The sequence below is a fragment of the Aethalodelphis obliquidens genome, unplaced genomic scaffold (genome assembly GCF_003676395.1).
Source record: "Aethalodelphis obliquidens isolate GAN/ISIS:26980383/991018 unplaced genomic scaffold, ASM367639v1 scaffold65, whole genome shotgun sequence".
Classification (NCBI taxonomy): Eukaryota; Metazoa; Chordata; class Mammalia; order Artiodactyla; family Delphinidae; genus Aethalodelphis; species Aethalodelphis obliquidens.
In genome coordinates this window covers 3862546-3889031 of record NW_020838009.1, presented here as the reverse complement: position 1 = coordinate 3889031, position 26486 = coordinate 3862546, and the positions used below count along the sequence as shown (strand labels likewise).

The window sequence follows — 26486 nt, the reverse complement described above, 5'->3', positions numbered from 1 at the left end:
ACAGAGGCTGCGCGCTGCGTCAGGGGGCTGCGCGCTACGTCATCGAGGCCGCGCCGTGTCTGGGGGTCGGTCTGGTTCGGCTGGCGGTTGCGCGGTGGCGGCGTCTCCGCGCAACCCTGCGGGTCCCAGCCGTGTGTTTTATTAGAATTAAGTGTCGTCCTTACGAAACCCTGAAGATAGAGAACAGGAAGCAAAGGTCCTGAGCGAGTGTGCGGCTCAGCTCAGGACCGCACAGCTCAGGCCAGATCCGTAGAAAGTATCGAGAGCTCTGAAATCGGGACTGTTTGTAGGTGGAGGAGACTCCCAGGAAGAACGTGGGAGAAAGATAAGGCTAAGAGCGTGGAAGGGAAGTAAAAGCATTTCTTTCCCCACAAAACTGGGCATAAAAAGGATAAAAGACCCTGAGGACTAGTTTGCCGTCGCCAGCCGCCCCCCCCCCCCAACCATTTCCTACCAGTAACTTTCTCTAAAGCCCCTGAGTCTGTTTAGAAAGAATGGTAAAGGCAGCCTTGCCTCGCAAGCAGGGCTTTCCCCATCTTTTCACCATTTTAGCATTGATACTCTGTGCATAATAAACTCCAGCCGGACAGCTGCGTCAAAGCCATCCCAGAAAGCACATTTTAGTTAGGTCCGGTGAGTTTATCTTTTGGAAAGCACATGCTCATGGAAATTGCCTGGGCCCACACCGCAATTTTTGCAGAAATGGCTAAGAGAACGCTACCAACAGAGAAACGTGCTCTCTCAAGAGATTACCGTTTAATTTTGGGCATCCCTGATCAAGAATTGCAATCATGTGAATCTCTTAAATGTCTTAATATATCAGCCTTAGGACTCAATAAGAAAGAAATGAAAAAGAAAAGAGAACCCAAGGTTATCATCCCTCATAATCTGTGACATGCACTTTATATAAATATATACATTTTTAAATTGTGCAACTCTAATAGCCAATGTGAGTCATTCCATTAACTCATACCATTTGCAGTCTGCTGCCATTACTTCCACAGAGCTCAGCAAATGTGTTCCTTTTGTATTAACTTACTTGTAAAGAAGAAACTGAATTTACCTCTCTTTTTTTTAAAAATATATTTTATTTACTTATTTTTGGCTACATTGGGTCTTCAATGTGGTGAGCGGGCTTTCTCTAGTTGTGGTGAGAGGAGGCCACTCTTCATTGTGGTGTGCATGCTTCTCACTGCGGTGGCTTCTCGTTGCACAGCACGGGCTCTAGGCACATGGGCTCCAGTAGTTGTGGCACGTGGGCTCATTAGTTGTGGTGCACGGGCTTAGTTGCTCCACGGCATGTGGGATCTTCCCGAACCAGGGCTCAAACCCGTGTCCCCTGCATTGGCAGGCGGATTCTTAACCACTGCGCCACCAGGGAAGCCCCCTCATTGTAGTTCTGATTTGCATTTCTCTGATAATTAGTGATGTTAAGCATCTTTTCATGTGCCTCTTGGCCATCTGTATGTCTTCTTTGGAGAAATGTCTATTTAGGTCTTCTGTCCATTTTTTGATTGGGTTGTTTGTTTTTTTTTTATACTGAGCTGCATGAGCTGTTTGCATATTTTGGAGATTAATCCTTTGTCCATTGATTCGTTTGCAATTATTTTCTCCCATTCTGAGGGTTGCCTTTTCGTCTTATTTATGGTTTCTTTTGCTGTGCAGAACTTTTAAGTTTCATTAGGTACCATTTGTTTGTTTTTATTTCCATTACTCTAGAAGGTGGATCAAAAAAGATCTTGCTGTGATTTACATCAAGGAGTGTTTTTCCTATGTTTTCCTCTAAGAGTTTTATAGTGTCCGGTCTTACATTTAGGTCTTTTAGTCCATTTTTAGTTTATTTTTGTGTATGGTGTTAGGGAGTGTTCTAATTTCATTCTTTCACATGTAGCTGTCCAGTTTTCCCAGCACCACTTATGATGAGACTCTCTTTTCTCCATTGTATATTCTTGTCTCCTTTGTCATAGATTAGTTGACCATAGGTGCATGGGTTTATCTCTGGGCTTTCCATCCTATTCCATTGATCTATGTTTCTGTTTTTGTGCCAGTTCCATACTGTCTTGACTACTGTAGCTTTGTAGTATAGTCTGAAGTCAGGGAGCCTGATTCCTCCAGCTCCATTTTTTTTCTCAAGATCACTTTGGCTAATTGGGGTCTTTTTCTCCATACAAATTTACACATCCAACATATTAGGACAGCAAAACAAACAAAACTGAGCTAAACTAAGCAAGTGCTGGGGAGGATACAGAACAACTGCTAGTGGGATGTAAACGTCACTCACATAAACAGTTTGGCAACATCTTACAAAGTTAAAGCTACATTTACATCTGACCCAGCAACCCTACTCCAAGGTATTTCACTGAAAAAAATAAAAATTTACATCCATACAAAAACATACACACAAGTGTCTATAGGAGCTTTATTCATAATCACCAAAAGTGGAAATAAAGCAGTATTTTAATGGGTTAAGAGATAAAGCAGCTGTGTTACATCCATACAAATGAATAGCACCCAGCAATAAAAAGGAACACAATTACTTATAGGTACAACAGCATGGCTGAGTCAAATGCATCATGCTAAACTCATGAAGCCAGTCTTAAGAGAGTACGTTTTGCATGAGTCCATGTAGATGACCTTCTGGAAGAGGAAAAACTACAAGAATGGAGAACAGATCATTTGTTTCCAAGGATTAGCAGTGGGGTCAAAGACTTGACCATTGCAATGTGATGATCACGGGGCCCAGGAACAAGTGTCAGGACTGCCAGGCAGTGTGGCGGGTACGCTGTGGGCTGCTGTCACAACCAGGGCCAGTGATCCTTTGGGACGGGAAGTGGTACCCAGCCTGGGGCAAGTGGGGTGGGTACAGGCCAATCGTGGGAGGCCCAGTGCTCAGGGAGCCTAAGCATTCAGTGGAGGGAGTAAACTGGAGTCGGGGTGACCCAGAAAATCTCCAGGACTACAGCAATCCTTGCTGATGGAAGCTGGGGACACAGCACGTGGCGCTTTCCAAATACAGGGGCTTAGGGCATGAGCTTGCTCACTTGAATATTAAAGGAAATGGTGATCCTGTATGGCTGGAAGACTTAAGACACCAAGATAGTCACATTTACCGAGAAGAAAGAGGTATCTTATTTCAAGGGAAAAGCTAAATATAACCAGTGTAGAAGACCATGTGACAATGTCTTCTTAATTAACTTTTAGAATTCAGCACATTTCTAAAAAGATAGACTTTTCTTTCTGATCACACTAAGCCAATTTTTAATACTTGTCTGATATTTTTTTCCCAAGAGGAAGTTCTATCAAAGGACCTGAGACCGACAGAAAAGAAATTGGCAAATATTCTTTTTTATTTTTAAGTTCATTTGCCAAGAACCCAGCTGTTTAAAGCAGTAGTTCTCTCTAGCTTTCTGTAACTAAATGAGAACATTAAATTTCAAATGTATCTCTCTCCTAAAGCCATACAGGGTACCCTATCCTTTCTTTTATACAAAAAATATAGGATGATTACTTGCTCAGATAGAATGAAAATTTGAACAGCCACCTTGTAAAAATTAATAATATATGATTTTCAGCTAACATATAAAAATACTCAAAGTTGAATAAAATAAAAGTCAAGGGACTTCCCTGGTGGTCCAGTGGGTAAGACTCCACGCTCCCAATGCAGGGGGGCCCAGGTTCGATCCCTGGTCGGGGAATTAAATCTCACATGCATGCTACAACTAAGACGTGGTGCAGCCTAAATAAATAAATAAATACTTAAATAAATACATAAAATTTTTTTTAAAAAGAAAATACTTATAAAAACAAGTCAAATAAAATACTTGAATATTTAAATAATCTGAACATACTGATCACTCCCATTACCTTTATCATAAATATCACTTGACAGTGAAAAATTAATATTAATAAGCGGGGTGGTTTGTAGATGAGACATTTAGACACAGATCCTTCCCACTGGTGTTTATAATCCAGCTTTGGTTGAAATATAAATATAGCAAAAAAACATAAAAGGAAGAAATCATATTCAGGGAGAAAACAACGTCCCTATTGCTATAGACTGAACTGTGTCCTCCCAAAATTCTTATGTTGAAGTTCTAACCCCCAATGTGACTGCATCTGAAGATAGGGCTTTCAGGAGGTAAATTAAGGGTAGATGAGTCATAGGGTGAGGTCCTAACCTGGTAGGATTTGTGGCCTTTACACAGAGGGGAAGAGCAAGAGAGTATGGCCTCTCCACGGGCACCCAAGGACAGGCCATGTGGTGACTCGGCCAGAAAGCAGCAAGTCAGGAAGCGGGCTCTCGCCAGAACCTGACCAGAACTTTGAGACAATCCACATCTGTTGTTAAGCCACCCCGTCTGTGGTGTTTTGCCATGGTCGCCCCAGCTCACCAAGACATCTACTAAGGAGTTTTTATTTATCCTATTTTAGAATAATACGTTTGGTTAAATGTCAACTAATGAGTGATAATGTTTTTACATATTTCTGTGACTTTTCTGGGAGACAAACAGTTGAAAATTATGTAAGTTTCTTTCCCCAAGATCCCTGTCTACAGATCACTTCTTTTATACACACTGTAACCTCAACAATTACCACCACCACCCCGAACAAAAATTTGGACCCTCTGATGCTTGTTTAAACACGGGGTGACTTGTTTTGACACTTTTTCTAAACTCACTCCTGGTAAAGGCTGGTCACAGACAAAGCAGAGAACTCTTCAAGTCTCAGCCTCAAAAGCTCAGTGACATTACCTCAGGCAGGTCAGTGTCACTCAAAAAGCATGGTCTGGGGGCCCAGCTGCCACCCCTCGCCCACTGGCTGACCCAGTGGGATCACCTCCTTTCTCTCTGACCCCGTGTCCTCTTCAATAACATGGGGATCAGAGCTTTCCTGGGGTCAGTGGGAAGGTGAAAGACACAAACATAAAGCGCCTGGGGCAGTTCCTGGCACAGAGTAGAAAGCGATTTCTAGAATGATTGACAGTGTTACAATAGCAGAAAATGCACTCGGAGAGTAGTCATGGATTCGAGCCTGGTTCCCAGAGTAATTTCTTTAAAGAATGTCTTCAGCTCTTGTCTCCCAAAGCCTGCTCACATGTTGTGGGACTGTCAACACCGTCACGGTAATTGCCGCCATGGCCCGAGGTCCCCTCCCGCCCTTCCTCACATAGGTAGCATCACACAAAGAGCACAGGCTCCAGACCAGGACTCTCTGGGTCCAAACCTCTGTGCCTCAGTTGACTCACCAATAAAAGCTGTTTGATAGGAATGCCTATCACACAGGATAACGTGAAGAGTTTAAAATGGTACCCATTGAGCCCTCTGTATAGCCTGGTACAGGGGGTCCTCTGTGGATGTCCACATGGCCTCTGCGGGTGACCGAGGTGCAAGGCCCCCCCCACCACGCTCCGGTTCCCTCCCAGGTCTGCTCCGTGGAATGCAGGCCCACAAGCCCCAGCTCCTCGTGAAACCTACAGGGCAGACGGCTCAAGAGATCAACCAAAAAAGGAAGACAGAGGCACAGCGTTCTCTCTGAACTGAGAGGGGCCTTGGGGACAGAAATAAGTGGCAAAACAGGAGGTCCCAAAGGCTCCTGACTCCTGCCCTGCCCTCATCTTCCAAGGTAGCCGTGAGACAGAAGGCAAGCTGGCAGCGTCCTGAGAATTCTCACCTGCAAGTCACTCTAGGGAAATCCCTTTGGAATAGAGGCTCATATCGTGCATGTATGAGCTCCACAAAGGAAGAAGGGCCAGGATGGAGCGCCGGGCCAGTGGTTGTGGGGTGGGACCTGCCCGGCTTGGCCAAGGGGACAGTACTTGAGTTTCTGGGAGGAAAATAAGACCCCGGGGCCTTCGCAGCGGCGGCCTCGGTGTTTTGGTCTCCCCACCCTCTCCTGGGGGTAGAAACCAGGCTGCTGGAGGGCCACAAACTTGTCAGCATGCAGGAGCCCAGGAGCACAGGCCAGAGCATTGCGACAGAGTGCTGCCAGGTGCGCCTGCAACAGATACGCTCCCGCGACAGCACAGGTAAACACACAGGACCAGAAAAACTGCGAAACAGCCAGACAACTGACCAGAAAACAGACACCAAGAAACGTAAGCTCCCAGAGCACCACACGGAACCCCAGATCCTAATCAGAACATCAATCCAACACCGGGAGGACTGGAGCTGATACACGGGGAGACAAGAGTCAGAACTGAGGAAGCCAATTACAGGGTGAGAATCAGACCCGCACCGTCATCACACAGCTAATAAACAACTTGGAAAGTGAGGAACCGAGCAGATGTGAGTGACAATCTCAGTAACACTGGGGGCAAAGTGTGAGATCGCCACCTTAACTGTGTGGAGGAAGAAAGAGAGAGGTGATCAAACAACGAACAGGGTCTGGGGGGCACTGGCAGTGTTCTCCCTTCACTCTAGAAACTAGCGTGTCTTCTTGGGAAGGAGAACCAACCTCAAGTTTAGAAGTAACTTTGGTCTCACATCAGTGCTGCTTCTGTTAATTTCAAATAAAAACAACTGTTTAAAACCTAGACAGTGTCATTCCCTAGTAGCTTCTGTCTTTTACCAGCATATGCATCCAGGGATTTCTCAATTTATAGACACTGAATAGGAAAGACTGACCATTTCTGGGTGGTATCAATACAACTCTGTTTATTGCTTTTGCTGTTGTCCTTAGTTTATTAGAAATGTGCATGGGTTTAATATTTTTTAATGTCATCATTAATGTAAAAGGAAGACAATCCACTCAACGTTCCTTCGATAAACATATCTGTTGAACACTGTAAAGCTGTGAGCCAGACGAAGAGCTCGCCCAGCTGCAGGTAAGATCAGGGAAGCTGGCAGATTCGGGAAGACAGAGGCTAATCCAAATGCAATTCATTCTGGAAATGCAAGCGCGATTTAACATTAGGAAATACAGTCCATCACACGCGTAGAGCTGAGGAGAAAAATAACACGAGCATCTCAGGGATGCAGAAAAGGTATGCGATTCAGCATCTGTTCATACGAAAAACACTCAATAAAATAGGAATTGAGGGAAAGGATGAGTCTATCCCAACATGATAGAAGATATATGTACATTTACAACATAAACCTCAGCTCGAAAACCAGCATCTTAATGAACACAGGAGAACGTGAGGCTTTTCTGCTCAAGTCTGCAGCAAGACAAGGGCACCCTCCATGTCCATGACTCTTCAGCACCGAGTTCGAGGGATTCACCCATTATTTAGACAAGAGAAATAAACTGAAGGCATAAAGATTGAGAAAGAAGAGGTTAAATTATCCTCATTTGTAGCTCATGTGCTTATACATGTGGAAAGTCACGAGTCCTTGTGCCAAACAAGCACACGCACACACAAAACAGGAAGAAAACTTAGTTTTAAAAAACAGGTTGTAAAATAAATACACAAAATCAATAATGTTCATTCACACCAAAGACAGCAGTTGGAACACATAGCTGAAGACCACATTTACAATAGCAAAATAGGTAAATAAGTACTATCACTGGAGACTTGACAAGAAATGTCTAAAGTCTGTATAAACAAAACTGTGAAACACTCAGGAAGAAAAAGTAAGTTTGAATAAGTGGAAAGATATGCCATGTTCCTGCACAAGAAGATTCAACATCACATAGATGTCGATTCTCTCAAAGTTAATCTACAAATTCAATATCGTATCAATTTAAAAATCACATCATTGTTTCCTAAAGCCAGGCAAATTGATTATACAGTTCATTTAGCAGAACAACCAAGCCAGAATTGCTAATGAAACCTTAGCAAAGCAGAACAACAAGGAAGGCTAACCATACCAGATACTATAGTGTATTATAAAACCTCTATTATCAAAACAGCATAGTGATGGTGTATGGATTCACAGACCAATGGAAGAGAATCTAAATATCCAGAAATAGACCCTTTGTCTATGGAAATCTAGTATATGATAAAGTTGCCATTTAAAATCACTGGGGGAGGACTTCCCTGGTGGCTCAGTGGTTAAGAATCTGCCTGCCAATGCAGGGGACACAGGTTTGAGCCTGGGTCTGGGAAGATCCCACATGCCGCGGAGCAACTAAGCCTGTGCGCCACAACTACTAAGCCTACGTGCCACAACTACTGAAGCCCGCGTGCCTAGAGCCCAGGCTCCCCAACAAGAGAAGCCACCACAATGAGAAGCCCGCACACCGCAAGAAGAGTAGACCCTGTTCGCCCCAATTAGAGAAAGCCCATGAGCAGCAACGCAGACCCAGCACAGCCAAAAATAAATAAATAAAATTTTTTTAAAATAAAAAGAATTGTTTAAAAAAAATCACTGGGGGAAAAACGGACTTTTTAATAAGTGGTATTGATATAACCAGGTAGCCACATAGAAAAAGAAAAATATACATCCGTTTTGCACAAATTATATCAGGATTAATTCCAAATAGGTCAGAAACTTGAGAGAGGGAGAGATCCCATTTAATATTAGAAGAGAACAAAGAGTTCTTCCCTCTATGACCTACAAATTGAGAAACTGCACTATTACTCACACTCCAAAGCAACAGAGAAAAGACTGATACATTTAGCTACATAAAATAAAAATCTTTACATGTCAAAACCCCACCGGAAGTAAATAAAAAAGACAAATGATACATTAGGGAGTAGGGTGTAACTTGCATCACAGACAAAAGCATAACAGCCCTCCGTATAAAGAGGACAATGCAGCTGTAAGAAGGATAGGAAATATCTCTGTACAGAGACCAACCCCCAGGATATACCTTAAGTTACAAACCGAGGACCAGGACAGTAGGGCAGTGCGTGTAGCACGCACATATACAGGCAGTGTGCGGAGAGTGCACATGCTCGCTTATCATTTTTAAATGAAAGCATAGGGACTTCCCTGGTGGTGCAATGGTTAAGACTCTGAGCTCCCAATGCAGGGGGCCCAGTTCAATCCCTGGTCAGGAAACTAGATCCCACATGCATGCTGCAACTAAGAGTTCACATGCCACAATTAAGGAGCTGGCGAGCCACAACTAAAGGAGCCCGCGAAGCCGCAACTAAGGAGCCCACTTGCTGCAACTAAGAAGCCCACTTGCTGCAACTAAGACCCGGTGCAACCAAATAAATAACATAAATAAATAAATATTTAAAAAAACAACAAAAAAGCGAAAGCATAAAGCCAAAACCTACGAGTGGCTGCTCTGGGGTGGGGGTGAGGGTGGCAGTGGCAGGGGGCAGGGGCATGGAGACATAGAAACAGAATAAACGGGACAGGGATGACAACTAGAATCCTCCAAAAATCCTTTGTTGTACAGATTTGACTCTGTAACAGTAAATCATAAAATGAAATTCAATCAAAACATCTCTAAAATCAGAACAAAATGAAACAGACCAGTATACTGGGTTGGCAGCTTAACTACAGAAAATGGTTTTAAAAAGACCGTAAAATAAGTAATTTCACTGTATCCCTCTAGGAGTGTACATCCTGAGAGATAATCAAGGGATATGTGGGTGCTACAGCCCATCTGGTCCAGCAAGAAAAGATAAGAGAGAGAGATTTAAGTGACATAACAACCAAATACAAAAAGACAGAGGGACACGGACAGATACAGTTAGAGAAATCGGAACATTGCATAGTTGATGATAAAACAAATCACTGGTATTTATTGGGTGTGTTACTGGCATTGCGGCTATTTAATTTTTTTTCAGAGATACATACTTCAGTGTTTTGAATGAAATAATATGATGCTCAGGATTGCTTGAATAATCCAAGGGAGAAATGGTAGGGGATAGTGGGGAAAGAATGGCCAGGAGTTGTTGTAGCCGAGTGATGGGTGCACAAAGGTTCAATGCATATTATATTCTTTACCCATGCATATGTTTGTGCATATTATTAATTATGCCTGTGTCTGTGCATAATTATCCACAATTAAACATTTTTAAAAAAACATGAAAAATGAAGGTTCAGATCTCAGCTCTGCTAGTTAGTCATGTAGCCAAGTTTTTACAATGTCCTATGTTTTGGGAACCACAGTTCCTTCATTTTTAAAGGAGGGCCCTTAAATTGAAGTCAGAAGGCAAATTAACAACATAACCAAGGCCCATCATGGAGAAGAACTGAACTAAGGCTAGTTATTTTTTATATTTATATGAACAAAAAACAAATAAATACATAAGTATAATTCTGCCAAATTACTAAGAACATTTTACTTAACACAAAACCAAAGTAAGATTGCAAATGATGCTTTCAAGGGGAAACAAAGAATTGAGCATTTCGGTTTCATAATTACACAAAATAGCAATGCTATAATAGGACTAAATTGATGCCCAAATGTATCTCTCAATTATTGCCAAACTCAAATACCAGATGCAATGCACTAATTCTGGTAACATCCATAGAACTACATACAGCTATTACCATAAATAATATTAAATTTGTGGGACCACAGATGCTATGCTAAGTCTGATGTGCCTAAAACTTTGCTGACATATTCTGCCCTATTGTTTCATAAAAAACCACAGTAATCAGATTAGGTTAATTATCAAGCCACAGACAAAAGATTCTTCCTTTTAAAATACCCGGGTAAACGGAATAATTTAAAATGAAGAAATATTTTAATAAAAATAGTCAGGGACAGACCTCAAAGCATTACGGAACTAGATCTGTACACTCTTGGGGTTTACATTCAAAGACTCAATCAAATTTAAACTCATCACTTATGCAAAACGGAACACGAATCTCCCATTAAAATTATCATAACTGCTGGCTTGTTAAAACACTCAAGTGTATTACACATACCAGAGGAAAATTCAATATTATATCATTCCAATCATGTTTCTCTTTTAATGCAGAAAACATGGAGTTCGACCATAAAGCAATGGGAGATGCTACAGATTCATGCAAAATTTCCTTTCCTGCTTTCGAGGGCAACCACTCAAGGAGGCAGCAGGTGTCACAGCAGCAAAGTCCAGAACTGCCACACCTGTGACAGGTATGGGATGGCGAGAAGGAGGAGTCCAGCCTGATCCACAGAAAAGACCCGAGGTTGATGTCTGGTGAATAAGGGGGACCAGGCCAGGCGTCCTCCTGTGATGCTGCTGTGGGTGTGGCTTTTTCACCGTGGGAGGGCAAGTAATTTTAAAACCATGTGAACTCACCTCCCAGCTGCCTTCTTTTGAAAACAGGCTCTCGCTGGGTTTATCAATCGCCCACCCAAACCTGGCTCTCACAGTTAGCACATAACTCCTGATTTCAGGTGTAAATTTTCATAGTTTCCAGACAGCTGTTCATACACTGATGGCAAGTTCTCCACACACTTGGAGTAATGATGCCTTCCTGTCAGTTGGCTCAGTGTGAGAGATGCAAACCAGCAAAGATTAGGGGGAAACCAGTGTCTGGATGCTCGCTCCACACCTCTACTATCACACAGCCCTTCCCTCTGCAAAACTGATACCAAGAGAAGCCAATTTGCTAAGAATCACAGGTAAAATTAAAACCTAAAATTTAACCATATGCCCCCTAAAATACCTATTCTATTTTTTGTTAAAGCTATGAAAAATAATTATTCCTCACTTCTACATTCGAGCTGCATCCTCAAACTGAGGGAGAATCCTGCAGGAAGGTGCTAGAGTGTAAGCAGCTTTGGGCAAGAAAGAGCTCTCTGCAGGAGGCCCCTTTGTCTTGTCACCAGCCTTAAACCAGGCACCCCCAGGCTCTACTCATCTCCGGCCCAAGCACACCTTTCAAATCTTGGTAACCTGTCGGTTCTTCCCGTAGATCAAAGACGTAGAAATGAAGAGTAAGTAATTAACCGATGACCAGATCTCTTCCCTAGCTTCCCCTTCAGTAATCACGTGAACAGAACAAACTGTGTGAACAGGATAGCATCACGAGGATTGACAAGCCTGCACACGGTGGGGAGGGTGATGGGTCTGACACCCCCCCCCCCACGTCTACGATTAACTGAGATTACTTCCTTTTTTCCCTTTAAAACTTTCATGGCCAAGCAGAATCTTCGGAGGTGGTTTTGGGGGACACTGAGTCCACCATCTCCCCAGATGGCCAGCGTTCTGATTAAAGACAACTTTCCGTTCTACCAACACCTGCCCCTCTTGAGTATTGACTTTTGAGTGGTGAGCAGCTGGACCTTATTCAGTAACGAGAGAGCTTCTCATTGCTCCCATGGTCACTGAACATATCTGGAAACAGTAAGAGCAGCCTCCTTGCTTTTCCTTTCACATGAATGGGAAGAGGAGGTTGTGTGGGGGGTTTCCACACCCGCAACCAGTTCTCCAACTCTCAGACACCAACTGGGTGTCCAACAACTCCAGTCAATTCTGACACTAACTAACCAGAGTTCGTGCAAGCTCCAGGGTTCAGGGCTCAGCCCCACACCACTGCCCCCACCTCGGAAGTTAGTCCTGAGACCTGGGGCCACCTGTACTTCTGGCTCCAAATCAGGGGTTCCCATAACCCCTGCTGAGGTTCAGTAATTTGCTAGAATGGCTCACAAAACCAGGAAAACAATGCCTACTGCTTTATTATAAAGGATACAACTCAGAACAGCGAAATGGAAGAAACACATGACAAGGTGTGGAGGGCCTTGGTGGGTGGCACAGAGCTTCCATGCCCTCTGTGGGTGCGCCACCCTCCCAACACTGCCACGTGTTGACCAACCCCATTGTTTAGGGTTTTTTTAATGGAGGCATGATTGATTAAGTCACTGGCCACTGGTGACTGAACTCAGTCTCCAACCCCTCTGCTGTCCCAGGAGGCTGGGGTCTGGGGCTGAAAGTTCCAATCCTCTAATAATAGCTTGGTCTTTCTGGGACAGCCCCCATCCTGCAGCTGTTTAGAGGACCCCAGCCAAGAGTCATCTCATTAGCAGACAGAAGTCACTCATCACTCAGGAGACTGGAAAGGTTTTACTCAGTGCCAGGCACAGTGAACAAAGAACAAATGCATATATTTATTATACTGCAAGTTGTTTCAACCCTCAGGTTTCTCCTTAGAGACTAGTGGAGAGAGACTAGTAGAAAATCTGGGCCAAACCCTCCTTCAAAGCACTAACTAGTTTTTTTAAACAAGAAGCTCAGACAGCTCTAGTCTCCTCTGCAGTAAGACAAGGATGTTTAGGTTGAGTGAATTACAAGATCACCAACTGTTGAAAAACTTTCTGAATTCCCAGCTATCCAAACTAATTCCTGCCATGCATTTGACAGGGGAGCATGGGAAGGGCACTTCCTGACCCCATGCCCCTCTGGCCTTCCTGTTATACCTAAGGGGGGGATTAAAAGGCCAAGACACATGTATGAAAGCACAGGGCCATGGCCCATAGGAGCCTGAAATCACAGAATGCTTTTCCCCAGCCCCATAAACCTCCCCACGACATTAACATGGCTCCAGTACACTTACAGTGGATTTTAGCTGAAAGAGCTTGCAAGACACAAGGAGCGGTCCTTAGGGAAGTCCAAGCCCAAGGGAAACAGATGACTCTGAAGCCTCTGGCACCTCCAGCAAGAACAAACATCAAACAGAAACCAAATCCCAGCCCTGTAAACATAAAATCTCACATTTACGGCCTACTGACCTCAGCTCTTATTACCCAATACACTATGTTAGTTTTTCAACAGAAAATTACACGGCAAGAAAAAAGTCTAAAGAGACAGAGCAAACAACAGAACCAGATTCAGAAATGGAAGTGATTTTGGAATTATTAGATGGGATATTTAAAATAACTATGATTCATATGCTAAGGGCTCTGATGGGAAAAGTGAACAACAAGCAAGAACAGATGGGTAATGTAAGAAGAGGATGGAAACTCTGAGAAGGAATCCAAGGAAATACTAAAAATCAAAAACACTAACAGAAATGAAGCATGTTTTTGATGGGCTCATTAATAGTCTGGACACAGCAAGGAAGGAATTAGTGAGCTTGAAGACAGATCAATAGCAATGTCCCAAACTGAAATGCAAAAAAAAAAAAAAGAAGAAGAAGAAGAAAGAAAAACAGAAAACAGAAGATCCAAGACCTGTGGGACAATTAGAAAGGTGTAATATATACATCACACCAAAAGGAGAAGAAAGAGAGAATGGAACAGAAGAAATATCTAAAGTGATAATGACTGAGAACTTTCAAATTTAATGACAGACCTCAAACCACAAATCAAGAAAGCTGAGAGAACACAGAGCAGGAAAAGTCCCCCCAAATCTGCACTTAGATGTATCATATTCAAACTGCAGAAAACCAAAAACCAGGAACGAATCTTGCAAGAAGCCAGATAAAAAAATTACACCTGCCTTGTAGAGCAACAAAGGTAAGAATTACAGTGGACTTTTTGTCAGGAAAGCAAGTAGGAAGAGATGGAGTGACCATTTAAAGGGGTAAAAGAAAAATCCCACCAACCTAGAATTCTGTATCTGACAAAATTATCCTTCAAAAGTGAAGGAGAAGACTTCCCTGGTGGCGCAGTGGTTAAGAATCCACCTGCCAATGCAGGAGACACGGGTTCAAGCCCTGGTCCGGGAAGATCCCACATGCCGCCGAGCAACTAAGCCCGTGCACCACAACTGCTGAGCCTGCGCTCTAGAGCCCACAAGCCACAGCTACTGAGCTCGCATACTACAACTACTGAAGCCTGCGCTCCACAACAAGAGAAGCCACCGCAATGAGAAGCCTGCACAGTGCAGGAAGAGTGGCCCCTGCTCGCCGCAACTAGAGAAAGCCCGTGTGCAGCAACGAAGACCCAACACAGCCAAAAATAAATAAATAAATTTATTTAAAAAAACCGTGAAGTAAAGGCTTTTTTGGTGTTTGTTTCTCCAAGAAATAAAAATGGAGAGAATTTATCTCCAGCAGACCCGACCTGAAAAAAATGTTAAAAGAAATTCTTTGGGGAGAAGGAAAATGAAATAGGTCAGAAACTCAGATTTACATGAAGAAAGGAAGAGCACTGAAGGAGAAATAAGGGAAAGCAAAATAAATTCTTTTACTTTTCATATGTTTAATTCATCAAAAGGATAACTCTCTCTTTAAATAAGAGTAACAATGTGTTGGATGATTATAGCTTATGTATAAATGCAATGATTGATAGCAGTGTCACAAAGGAGAAAAGGAAGAAATTGGCAACACTGTTATAAGGCCCCTGTAGTAGGTGTGAATCAGTATAATGTTATTTGAAGGTGAATACAGATCAGTTTAAAATGCATGTTGGAAACTCTAATCAACTATACTCCAATTTTAAAAAATAACAAAAAAATTAAAAAATAAAATGTATATTGGAAACTCTAGAGCAACCACTGAAAAAACCTGTAAGAGAAGTATAATTCTTATGCTCAAAGAGGAGATAAAATGGAATCATGCTCAATTAAAACCAGAGGAGGCAGGAAAAGATACGGGAATAAAAAAAGAATAAATGAAAATAATAGAAAAATGTTACAAACATGGTAGATATGGATCATGTTAGTTAGATATGTATCTAACTGTGTCAATTCAACTATATCAATAATCACATTTAAATGAGAATGACCCAAACACCCCAATTAAAAGACAGAGACTGTCAGAGTGGATACAGAGTGGAGAGTCAACTATATGTGGTCTACAAGAAACCCACTTTAAATATAGAGACTCAGGTAGATTAAAAGAAACGGGACGGAGAGAGTTATATCACGCTATAGTAATCAAAAGAAAGCTGGAAGATCAAGAATTAGCTTCAGACAAAACAGACTTCAGAACAAGGAAGATTATCAGGGAAAAAGAGGAGCATTACTTAATGATATAAAGGTCATTCTCCAAGAAGACAGCACAGTCTTTAGTGTGTTTGCATCTAACAACAGAGGGTCAGAATAAACGAGGCAAAACCTGATAGAATTGAGAGGAAAAATACACAAACCAACAATGATAGCTGAAGACTTCAACATCCTCTTTCAGTAACTGACAAACCAAGCCAGCAGAAAGTCAGTAAGGATAGAGTTCAACCGGACAGCACGAACAGTCTATTTGACCTAACTGATCTACAGACGACTTCATCCAAAACAGTAGAACCCAGGTTCTTCTCAAGCTCACATGGAACATCCACCGAGACAGACCACATTCTGGGCTAAAGAACCCACATGGACACATTTAAAGGTGTAGAAATCATCAAAGTATGATCTTGGATCATAGTGGAATTAAATGAGAAATCAGTAACAGAAAAACAGCTGGAAAATGCTCAAATATTGGTATATTTAAGAACACAATTCTAAATATTATATGGTTTAAAGAAGTCTCAATTAAAATTAAAATATATTTTGAACTAAATGAAAATGAAAATACAGCTTGTCAAAATTTGTCATGTGCAGCTAAAACAGTGTTTATGGGGAATTTATATCATTAAATGCATATAATAGAAAAGATGAAAGATCTAAGTATCAATAATCTAAGTTTGCACCGTAGGAAACTGGAGAAACAAGAGCAATTTAAGCCTAAAGCGAACAGAAGAAAGGAAACAATAAAAATTGGGGCATAAATCAATGAAATTGAAAATAGGAAAACAGAGACTTGAAGACGATATTGTTAAGAGAAGGAAAATGACAAGCCACAGACTATAAGAAAATATGTGTCAAACACGTCTCATAAAGGACTTGTATCTGAAATGTATGAAGAAATTTAAAACTCGACAATAAGAAAACAAAAAACCCGATTTCAAAAATGAGCAAAAATCTGAACAAACCTATCATCAAAGAAGATACATGGAAGGCTTACAAGTAAGCATATGAAATAATGCTAAACATTACTGGTCATTACGGAATTGCAAATTAAAACAATCATAAGATACCACGGCACACCTATGACAATGGTTAAGATCCAAAAACTGACAGTGCAAATTGCTGCAGACCAACAGGAACTCTCATGTGTTGCTGGTGGGGATACCAAATGGTACAGCCACTTGGGAAGACAGTTTCGATGTTTCTTACAAAACTAGACAAAGTCTTACAATATGATCCAGCAACCACACTCCTAGGAATCTACCCAACTGATTTGAAAATGTCTGCACATGAATGTTTAAGCCAGCTTTATTCATAATTGCTAAAAACTGAAAGCAACCAAGATATCTATCAATAGGTGAACGGATAAACAGAAACTGTGACACATCTACACAATGGAACATTATTTGGCAGGAAAACGAACAATCAAGCCACAAAACATACGAATGAATCCTAAATGCATATTGTTAAGTGAAAGAAGCATGAAAAAATACATACTGTGTACTATGGTCTGAATGTTTGTCTTGCCCAAATTCATATGTTGACATCCTAACCCCCAAAGGTGAGGATACTAGTGGGTGGGGCCTTTGGGAGGTCCTTAAATTATGAGGTGGAGTCCTCATGAGTGGGGTCAGCCTCATAAAAGAGGCTCCAGAGAGACTCCTCACCCTTTGGCCATGTTAGGACACAAGAAGTCTGTGTCCTGAAGCAGAGCCTTCACTCAACCATACTGGATCCTGGATCTCTGACCTTCAAGCCTCCAGAGTGTGAGAAATACATTTCTGTTGTTTATAAGCCACCCAGTCTGTGGTATTTTGTGAGAGCAGCCTGAACAGACTAAGACACTGATTCCAATTACATGACATTCTGGAAAAGACAGAGAACTTTAGCAACAGTGGAAGGATGAGTAATTACCATGAGTTTGCAGGGAGCGGGGGTGGGGGTGTGTTGAATAGGTTAATGAGCACGAGGGATTTTTAGGGAAGGTGAAACTATTCTCTGGATACTGTAATTGTGGATACAGGACACTACACGTTTGTCACACTCCACTAAACGGTACAGCACAAAGCACGGACCTTAATGTATGCAAAATTTTTAAAGTTTTTAGGAAGTAAGAGGATTCCAGGATGCAACGCAGAATGTGGCAAAACAATCTGTTTTATAAAAATAAGAAGCAACCTCACTGAAAGGGATGGGAGGGAGGGGAGCTGCCCTGAGTAACCCTGGAGACGAGTGAAGTCTGTAAAACTAGAGGCAAAGGAAACGGCATGTCATCTGAGTTCTAGTTCACAGAGTTGCTTCCCAGGGGGTATGGTCCACAGTCCTGATACCACTGCACATGTGTCCTGGCACCGACAAATCAGTAAACAGATGGTGGGCGGTGAGAGCCTGGCTTCTCACTGCTGGGGTGGAGGCGAGGGGTGCGGAAACTGAGATGACCCCCGTGGTCATGGATTAGAGTTGGGGAATCACTGTGGACTCATGTTTAGCTTAATATAGATACCAAGGGGTACATATTGCAAGATAATAGACATCTGGTCTTCATCCCAGTTCCTGGCACAGAGCTCCTAAAACACCTGTAATTTCCTAAGTGATAAGAATGACAGGATCATCTTCTGTTATATTTGATTTCTGTCCCCACTTCCTGAAACAAATCCAGAGCATAAAGGTGAAAGGAGTGACTTTTGTTATTTCATAACAAGCCCCTTTCCGTCACACCTGAGTTGATGTTAAAGCGATGACTTCTGGAAAGTCCCTAAGGATGGGGGCTGGTTGCCAGAGGAGGTTTGGGATTTTCAGCCCCATCCCGTGACCTCCAGGGAAGGGAGAGGGGCTGGACGTCAAACCACCAATGACCAGTGATTTGGTCAATCATGCCTTCGTAATGAGGCCTCCAAAAACCCCTCACCAAAGGTTGTGGAGAGCTCCGGGTTGGTGCACCCGTGGAGGTGCCGGCAGGGAGGTGCGGACAGCACAGAAGTCCTGTGCCTTTCCCCCACACCTTGCCCTCTGCATCTCTCCCATCCGGCTGTTCCTGAGTTGTATCCTTTTATGATACACTGGTAATCCACTAATTAAACGGTTTTCCTGAGTTCTGTGAGCCTTTCTGGCAAATTATTAAACCCGAAGAGGGGTCGTGGGAACCCCCAATTTGTAGCCAGTTGGGCAGAGGTTGCAGGTAACCCTCGGACCCACCCTTGCCATTGGCATCGGAAGTGAGGGGCAGTCTTGTGGGACTGAGTCCTTAACCTGTGGGATCTGATGCTAACCCCAGGCAGTTAGTGTCAGAATCGGACTTAATCATAGGACACCCCGTGGTGTCAGGACAGCTGGAGAATTGGTTGGTGTGGGGTAAACCCCACACATTTGGTGACCAGAAGTGAAGTATTGAGAGCAAAGAGAAAGAGTTTTCCTTTCACGATCAGAAATGTTTATAGGTCTGTATATATACATGTAAGGGTAGGCATATGTATATTTCCATGCTCTTGTAACAGGGAAGAACAAATCTGACCCCATATTAGATCTGTTTCTTTTACTTTAACCTTTGTATTCTACAGCTTTTGCTTCCTTAAGAATGTTGCCTATAGCCTGAAATATACAGGAGAGCCTATTCTCAGGGCTCTGACCTTTAAGAGTCCATTCATATAGAGATAAAAAGGTGCAGAACAGAGAATAGCATTTGTCTTGTTGGAGGTTTACAGGAACATCGTGACCTGACCTACGTGGAAAGCTGCAAGAAAAAATGGATCCCGACACCCAGAAGTTTGCAGCAACCAACCACGCCCCTCCCTCACCTGGCCTTTAAAAATGCTTTGCTGAAACCCTTTGAGGAGTCTGGGGTGTTTTGGGCAAGAGCCACCTGTCTCCTTGCAGGTCCCTGCAATAAACCCTTCTCTGTTCCAAACTCCGACTGCTTAGTTTGTTTGGCCTCACTGTGCAACAGGCACACAAACTTGTATTCGGTAACATTCTGTCAGCTGAGAGGACCGAGAGGCAAAGTCTCTGAGAAGCAACTGACACGTCTCATACCTGGATTTTGGTTTCTAATACTATTCTCCAATCACCAGAACCACGGCTCCTTAGAGAAACTGCTGATTCTAGGACTGGGGCAAGAAACATGTAAGATGAGCCTGGGGTATTTTGTAGTGACAGAAATAAGAAAGTCACACACACACAAATAACCTCACATGGGTGTGGGTGTGACAAAGGGACACAGGAGCCAACTGGAACAATTTTAGCAACATGATAAAATAGTATTGGTCCATAACCCAAAGTGTAAAATAAATGTCCATGAGTTCATACCCATATAAATGAACAACTGAACAGGTAAATAGCTGGAAGAGAAGAGACAAATCCCCCATGCAGAAGAATTCCAAATAATTCATGTAGATAATTCATGAATAGAGCTCCTCCCTCCCTAAGTGAGGGCTGTGTGCAGTAATGTCCTTCCAAAGAGGACAGGACAAAAATGGAGAAGGAAACGGGGAATTTCATGGTGCAGAAACCTGCCGATCGCTCCCCCAGCCGGGGGTCAAGGTCAATATCAACAGTCATAAGTCAGGCTGACAGTGTGTGTCCTTGATAGGATGGGATGAGAATGGCATTTTCCCTCTGTTTCTTTCTCTCCAAAACCCATAACCCCAGTCTAATCATGAGAAAGACATCAGACTCCTCCCAGGAGAGATCACCCTACCTGAGCAGAATGCCTCAAAACTGTTAAGGTCATTAGAAACCGGGCAAGACTGAGGTCACAGTCAAGGTTGCCTAAGGAGACGCCATGACTAACATAATGTGGGGTCCCGACTGGAAGAGGAAGGACATTAGGGAAAAACCCGGCAAATCTGAATAAGCTATGGACTTTAATGAATTATGTGTCAATATTGGCTCATAAATAATAAAAAATGTACAGTGCTAATGTAAGATGTTATCAACAGGGGAACTACAGGAATTCTTTATACTGTCTTTGCAACTTTTCGGCAAATCTGAAACTGTTCTGAAAGATGAAGTTTATCTTAATAATCCAAACAGCAGTCATGAAGCATGAATATCTCAGACAGTCACACCCTGCCTTGTTGTCAGTTGCTTTTATGAACAAACAGATGCCGGTCACTCCAGGACCCCGGCGCTGGCCCAGGGGCTGTGCCCTCACGACACACGGGGTGCAAAGGTGAGCCGCCTGCCCTGGATTCAGTCCCCGAGTGAAATTAACTTACAGGTGGTATGAGTTTCAGGCTGTGGGGATGGGGGCTTAACACTTGCTTGCTGACGTGGGGAGGAAGAATCTTAGAGCACGATTCTCAGAAGGGCCGGGAGGGCTTCCCATGGGCCGCAGGCAGCAGGCTGATCACTGGCCGCCAGCACCCCAGGTGGTGGGAAAGCACTCGGACACCCACGAGGGACCCGAGAGGACGGCCAGGTGCGATGGCATCACCCCTCACGGCCTTGTCGTGACGGCCACAGTGCAATACAGATGGGGCTGGGAATTGGAGTCGGAAAGGCTGTCTGGGTTCTTCTGGAAGCACCGGTGAGTCACTGGTGCAGGTGCTACAGCGTGGAGCTCCGGCTCCACTCCCTGCACACTTCTGGGGGCCGGCTTTCCAGTGCGGTTTACAAGAGAGGGTCTCACCTCCCTGCACCAGAGGCTCCCTTGGGACGTCTCAACATGTCCCAACAACTGGGCACACCTGGCATCAATGCCCACACTCACCAGTGATGGGACGGCCACTCGCCTTGAGGACTCCATTCACCCACACTAACTCCACTCAGCCAGAGAAAAGAGCACCAAAGCTTAGAGACCCCCAGAGCTGATAGTCCGGGCTTCTTGGGAGAATGGAAGGGGTCTGATAGACCAAGAGTCCGGTTTTCCCAGGCACCACACCTGTGGCATTCACTTACCTGTGTAACTGGGATGTCGGCATCACCCCCAAACCATAATCAAATGTTCTCTATGAAATTCTCCAACACCGTAATAGCTGTCTTCTTCTACTGTAATTAGGTGAATATACAAAGCTAAATGGCATGTTGGAAAAACCAACTAGAAAAATAAATAGATATCATTCACATCTGAACACTAAAGCATAAATAATAAATGTTAATAATTTAGACATACAATGAGATAAAGTGCACTGCTGATTCGGGCAAAAATGCTGACAATTAAAACAAAATGTAGAGCTTCCCTGGTGGCGCAGTGGATGAGAATCCGCCTGCCAATACAGGGGACATGGGTCTGATCCCTGGTCCGGAAGATTCCCACATGCTGCGGAGCAACTAAGCCCGTGCACCACAACTACTGAGCCTGCACTCTAGGGCCCGCGAGCCACAACTATTGAGCCCACGTGCCACAACTCCTGAAGCCCACACGCCTACAGCCCGTGCTTTGCAACAAGAGAAGCCACCGCAATGAGTAGCCCCCCGTTCATCGCAACTAGAGAAAGCCCGTGTGCAGCAATGAAGACCCAACGCAGCCAAAAATTAAAAAAAAATAAAATAAAAACTACCTTAGTAAAATTTACACCAATACCAGCTAATGTAAGAGGTCAGAGAAAATCACTGGATTTCTCATCCCGTCTTCAAACAAATAACTGAAAACAAGAAATTTCAAAAGGGAAGATGGAACAAAATGATGAAATTATGGCTCCAATGTAATTCTACAGCCATAATCTTGCATGTAAATAATGAATTTGAAATGCAAAATCTGTGGTTTACCTCTAGATCACTGACACAGGTGATTTATACTGGCTAGTTACAGGTAGCTTCTAATGGATGTCAACACTATTTTTAAATAGGAAAAAAAAAGAGTAAATGCTCATTTGGCCGAAGAGCTTTGAGACGGTTTCTCCTGAAGGGAGGATGAGGAGTTGTGTGGCTTCTCAAGCCCTTCTGGCCTGTGATGCTGTGATAAGCAGACAGCCGCGGCGAGAGGCAGGGCTGCTCGTGGCCAGACCACACACAACAACGCTGCTCTTTCTGCCATCTTTAGGAAACCAAGCTGCCACATTTTCTAAAAACGTTAATACTTGGATTTTGAGTCTTTTCAAAATGCATTCTACTCAGTGCACAGGGTGCGAGGTAGGGTTCACTGCTAGAAGATGGGAGAAGGTCTAAAAAGGTGCCTCTCAGGAAACTGACCCTAAGAAGCAGTAAGAGCCTGATGAGACCAGGGGCAGGGGTGGGGGGCGGACAAGATATAATGCCGGTCACTGGAGGCCCCAGAAACCAGAAGAGGCCAGGACAGTGGTCACAGTCTGTCTTCAGAACAGAACTAGAATGGATTTCAGGAAAGCCACCAGAAGCAGGAAAAAGAAGTCTAACCTCTGAGCTGAGAGTAGGGGGTCCATGCTGGGGCCCGTGAGGACCCTTAGAAGAGGTTCCTGCAAATTGAGCCCTGGGCCTGGGAGGCAGCCTGGCTGACAGTGCAGAGGCGTCCAGCCCCTGACCTGAAACAAGGCACGTGGGGGTGGCCTGCCTCCTTCGGGGACACCTCACTCCCTCTGCTGACTCCCCTGTGGATGGCCAGGGCCCCTGGCCTCTGGGGTGGGGGGGCAGTGGGGAGCCTACAGGCACCAGTATCCATTTCCCTCTAGCAGTGATGACCCTCTCTCCTGATTTGTATGACTTTTTAGTAATAACATTTTCCCCACAGCTTTGCTCATTTTCTCTTATTCCCCAAGAAAAAAACAAGAAAAGTATTGGTTTTCAGAGGTTATCTTATGCTATGGGTTGAATTATGTCACCCTAAAATTCTCAGGTGGACGTCCTAACCCCCAGTTCCTCTGACTTGTTTGGAAATAGGGTCTTTGCAGACGTTGTTAATTAAGCTGAGGTCACCCTGGAGGAGGGTGGGGCCTAAGCCCATATGATTGGTGTCCTTACGAAAAGGGGACATTTGGACACAGACAGACCTGCACACAGAGAGACTGCCATGAGAAGATGGAGGCAGGGATGGGGGGATGCGTCTAAAGGCCAAGAATGCCAACGATGCCAGCAAATCCCCAGAAGCTGGGGAGGGGCCTGGACCAGATTCTCCCTCAGGACCCTCAGAAGGAATCAAGCCTCCCGATACCTTGATATTGGACTTCTAGCTTCCAGAACCCTGAGGTTCTATTTCTGCTACTTAAGCCCCCCAGTTTGTGGCTTTGTTGTGGGAGCCCCACCCAGCAAGCTAACACAGCCTGTAATGTTACCTTTAGGTTTACACAGATGTTCCAACAACTTCCCCTGGGGCGCGATAACCCAGAAAACGAGTGAGAAGGCCCTGGGGGCCCCGTCACTGTCACACTTCAAGGCACCTGTGCAGTACTCACAGGGCCCCCAGGCCGCCTACTAGAGCTACATGACTGTTGCTGGTAAGCCCAGAGCTGAACGTGGTCCACTGCAGACAATGCTTCTCTCAAGATGGTAAGACTTTTATAGCCGCTTCCCTTCTCATAGGAATCAATTCTGAAAGGCATGATTTTGTACTTAGAGGATGCTAAGGGCTGGTTATACAGTCTGTGCTATTATGGTCAGCATTTGAACAAAATATTAAAATAGAGCTTTAAGTTGAATTTCGATTGAGTTTATTAAGATACTTTCATGTTGACATTCTGTACTAAATTAGAGATGGCTTCTTCTCCCCCTGAGAAGTGGAGACTCATTCCCATCCTCCTGCATAGGGGCTGGCCTTTGTGATTTGCTTGATCAAAATGGGACCTAATGAAACTTAAAAGCTTTTGCACAGCAAAGGAAACCATAAACAAAACAAAAAGACAACCCACAGAATGGGAGAAAATATTTGCAAACAAAGCAACCGACAACAGATTAATCTCCAAAATATACAAACAGCTCATGCAGCTCAATATCAAAAAACAAACAACCCAATCAAAAAATGGGCAGAAGATCTAAATAGACGTTTCTCCAAAGAAGATATACAGGTGGCCAAAAATCACATGAAAAGATATTCAACATTGCTAATTATTAGAGAAATGCAAATCATAACTACAATAAGGTATCACCTCACACCAGTCAGAATGGCCAACATGAAAAAATCTACAAACAATAAATGCTGGAGAGGGTGTGGAGAAAAGGGAACCCTCCTACACTGTTGGTGGGAATGTAAATTGCTACAGCCACTACGGAGAACAGTATGGAGGTTCCCTGAAAAACTAAAAGTAGAGGTGCGATATGATCCTACAATTCCACTCCTGGGCATATAGGCAGAGAAAACCATAATTCGAAAAGACACATGCACCCCAGTGTTCACAGCAGCACTATTTACAACAGCCAAGACATGAAAGCAACCTAAATGTCCACCGACAGATGGATAAGGAAGATGTGTATATATACAGTGGAATATTACTCAGCCATAAAAAAGAATTAAATAATACCATTTGCAGCAACATGGTTGGACCTACAGATGATCATACGAAGTGAAGTCAGACAAAGACAAATATCATATGGTATCACTTATATGTGGAATTTAAAAAGTTGATACAAATGAACTTATTTACAAAACAGAAACAGACTCACAGACATAGAAAACAAACCTATGGTTACCAAAGGGGAAAGGTGGGGGCAGAGGGATAAATTAGGAGGTTGGGATTAACATGTACAAACTACTATGTATAAAATAGATAAACCACAAGGACCTACTGTAGAGCACAGGGAACTTTACTCAATATTCTGTAATAACCTATATGGGAGAAGAATCTGAAAAAGAATGGATACAGGCATATGTATAACTGAATCACTTTGCTGTATTCCTGAAACAAACACGATATTGTAAATCAACTATACCCCAATATAAAATAAAAATTAAGTTAAAAAAAAAAGAGACTGTGACACAGTGACACTCGGACACAGCTGGCAGCTTCTTCCTGAGTCTCCCAGGATGCCCGCTCAGGGGGAAGCCAGCCTCTGTAAAAAGAGCCATTGCCATGAGCTCGCCATGCTCTGAGGAGGCAGCCACACGGAAAGGCCGTGGGAAGAGAGAAAAGGGTCAGCCCCTAGCTGTGCCCCCAACCCCAGCCTGGCCACTGCACACGTGTCAGCGCAGGAAACTTTTGGATATTCCAGCCCCAACAGACAGGACATGAAAAGGAACCAGGGAACCAGCTGATAGCCAGAACCCAGTCCCCAAACATAGGACCCCGTCCAGACATCCCAGGGCACCCAGCCGCCTGGCATGGCTCCAGCTCTGATGAGACATCTCCGCTGTGCCCCGCCTAAATCCTTCACTTCCAAAATCATGAATAGCATAAATGGGTGGCTGCTTAATGCCACTCCATTTCAAGGTGGCTTACAGGGCAGCAGCAGATACCCGGAACACCCTTTCTGTGAAGTAGGTTTTCTTTCCAGACGCTCATGGATTTAGGTGGGTTTATCCGGAGGCTCAAGTGTAACTGAGATTCCATTAAAAATGCTTTTTAACAAACAAGTGCGACGAATCTATCTCCCCACAACACAGGACTGCACTGTCTCTGTCAGAGCACATCTTAGATGGTGAGGTGGCCCAGGAAAATATGCATCTCATGCTCATACTCTCTAACAGCCACCCAACTGAAACAGAGACTAAGACAGGGGAGAAGTAGCAAAGTGCAGCCCACCTCCAATGCAGTGCTCAGAAATTTCAACAAAAACGAAGTCAGCTCTGATTTCAAGAAGGCATCAGACATGCCAATGAGAATGTGGCCGAAGATCACGGAAACATGGGTTCTTGTGGCTCAGCAGGGCCCCAGGTCACCCACCCTGGCCAGAGGTCCCCTCACAGCCCCACCTGACCTGA

At 43.7% G+C, this 26486-nt stretch overlaps 1 protein-coding gene and 1 long non-coding RNA gene across 2 annotated transcripts in view; one reads left to right on the top strand and one right to left on the bottom strand.

Moving 5' to 3' along the window:
* ENTREP2 (endosomal transmembrane epsin interactor 2) overlaps positions 1 to 26486 on the bottom strand; it is a 364454-nt gene that overhangs the window by 107571 nt on the left and 230397 nt on the right. The gene's annotated exons all lie outside the window — the stretch shown is intronic.
* On the top strand, positions 49 to 12152 carry LOC113610735 (uncharacterized). Its single transcript, XR_003429201.1, has 3 exons — positions 49 to 256; positions 6735 to 6823; positions 10832 to 12152. It is a non-coding gene; the product is annotated as an uncharacterized LOC113610735 (long non-coding RNA).